At 56.6% G+C, this 2,337-nt stretch overlaps 1 long non-coding RNA gene across 1 annotated transcript; it reads left to right on the top strand.

Annotated features, from left to right (window-relative positions):
- Positions 1-293: 293 nt before the first annotated feature.
- LOC109498542 lies at positions 294-1,980 on the top strand. Its single transcript, XR_002155361.3, has 2 exons — positions 294-682; positions 1,785-1,980. It is a non-coding gene; the product is annotated as an uncharacterized LOC109498542 (long non-coding RNA).
- Positions 1,981-2,337: the final 357 nt, after the last annotated feature.

The raw sequence follows: 2,337 nt of genomic DNA, 5'->3' as shown, positions 1-2,337 counted from the left end.
TCCGATCCCTCGGCCTTGCCCACCAGCCTCAGGGCCTTCGCTCACAGGCAGCTGAGTTCACGCCCGTTCTCCCTCGTAGAGCAGGAGCTCTGAGAGCAGGACCCGCCTCTCGGGCACGTCTACCCTTTCCGCAGCACCTCGCGTGTGGCGTTACTGGGACACGGGTCTCCATGGGACACACGCTTCTGCACATCTTACGATCAAGGAGCTGGTAATCCTGCGTTCTCGACCATCTCTCCAAGGGTGTTCGTACAGAGAGCAGCTTCGGGAAATGGGGTCTCCGGCCCAAGCAAAGGCGAGCAGGCATGCTTAGCGGCCATTTCAAAGCTTGCCTGGATCCAGGATTCTTCTCCTGTGAGCAGCCCCACGCACACCGGCATCCCTGCTTTGCGTTGCCCTGTGGGAATTGGAGTTCAGCCCACGAAAAGAACGCTGACACTGTTTCCCGCTTGGCTGTGAGTGATAAAGCCCGTTGCCTCTGACCCAGGAATGTCATGCCTTCTGCCAGCACCCACGAAACGGCGGCAGGCCAGTTAGCTTACGAGTAGGGCAAAAGCCCAGATTCTTTTTAGATCTCGACAGGTGTGCGCCCAGTGTGTGTTTGCTACGTAGAACCACGCACTCTCTCCCGATGGGCACCGAGCCCTTCAGCTCCCCCGCTGATGTCAGCAGACGTCGGTGGGTAAGTTTCTCCTCCTCACGAAGCCTCAGTTGCCTCATCTGCAAAGTGGGGTTCATAACAGCACCTTTCTCAAACGGTGGGTTAGCAGGAGTCAGAACGAGGGGCTTCTGTCTCTGCAACAGGCGTGCGTCTACCTACAGGTGGGCCAGATGCCCAAGTCAGCTCCTCTGGGGGTCATCCTCTGTTTGCCCTGGACAGTGTTGGGGACGTGTGGGTAGCCCCACATTCTGGGCCACTTTCTTTTGGTTAGCAGGTCGACCCTGAAGCTAGAAGGCCTAGCTCTGGAGCCTGGTTCTGTTCTTGAGCAGGACTTCTACGCTCTTTGTGCCCTGGTTTCTTCATCTGAGGGGTACAGAGGACTAACCGTGTCTGTTCCCAAGGGTTGCTGGGCTGGTGGGGAGGGAGGGGGGTGGCTCCGGCATCTAAGGTGTCTCTGTCTATCTGAGCTCCTCTCTTAGTAGTTGGTCTGTAACTGGCGTCTTTTCTTATTAATAGTGATAACCTATCAGGCCCGCGTGGGTAGATAATCCAGGGCCTGGAGGAGAAGAAGGAGGCTTGAGAAGCTCACGTGTCCTGGGAAATTTCCAGCAACAGAAAGCTGGCTCCTGGGGGGGAAAGCCTAGGGCACCGGCAGCCTAGCAAAGGAGGACAATTACTGCCCTTCGGAGGGAAAGTCCTCCTGGAATAAGCAACTCAATGGGGACATCTCCCCAGGGACCAGCAGGTGTTGGAGGAGAATTATCTGTTGGCCCCGCCCATTCGTAAACTAGCCACATTAGCTTCTAGAAACGTCACTCCCTGCTCCAGGCCAGAATGTTGCTGCTTCCAGCTGCGAAGTCCCCCGAGGAGAAATGGGCAGGAAAGTGTTTCATAAAATTAGTTTGGGAACCAAGGGGCTGGCTTCACATCAAGGCACGTCCGAGAGAGGCGCTGGGCGGGAGAGGCCACGTTTACCGTCCAATGATGTAGGTGCGGCCACAAAAAGGCTATTTATGAGCGAGTCTTTCGGAGAAGTATCGCCAGGTGCCTCAGTGGCACGATGATCCAGGCAGAAAATTAAACAGCACAGTTTGAGTTAATAACAAATCACGGGTAATGACAGGTCATTGCTGTCCCGGCTGGAAGATGAATCAGCGCGGAAATCCTCAGCCAGAGAAGCCAAAGAAGCTCCGTATCTATGTCCCTCCCCTCTCCCTCCACTCCGGATTTCCCAGCTGGACTCTCAGGGCTCGAAGCAAAGACCCCCGCGTGGCACGTCTGACGCTTCCTGGGATAAATAAATGGTGGGCGTAGCGTTGTCTTATTCTCATCATCGTTTTACTTTTGCAACTAATCTCGCGTTTGAAAAACGCTGGAATGTTCTAGGTAAAGAGAGGCGAGTCTTTGACCACCCCTCCCCACCCAGGCCCTCTCCAGCCCCACCTCCCCGCACAGGCAGGCGCTGGAGGAACACCGGCTCCAGCCCCTCCCCCCCCACCTCCCAGGGAAGGGGGGGTGCCAGGCAGTCAGAGCAGGGAGACTCCCCGCATCACCCAGAAAGCAGACCCGTGGCAACTCAGCACCCACGACTGCAGCCCCCTGAAAAAGCGAAGCCAGCTGGTGTTCCCAGCGGGTGTCCTTGCACTTGGGACTTCCTCTGCCCTCTAGAGCCGCCC

The sequence above is a fragment of the Felis catus genome, chromosome A3 (genome assembly GCF_018350175.1).
Source record: "Felis catus isolate Fca126 chromosome A3, F.catus_Fca126_mat1.0, whole genome shotgun sequence".
Lineage (NCBI taxonomy): Eukaryota > Metazoa > Chordata > Mammalia > Carnivora > Felidae > Felis > Felis catus.
The sequence above is the reverse complement of the archived record's forward strand: the minus strand, read 5'-3'. Positions and strand labels throughout refer to the sequence as shown.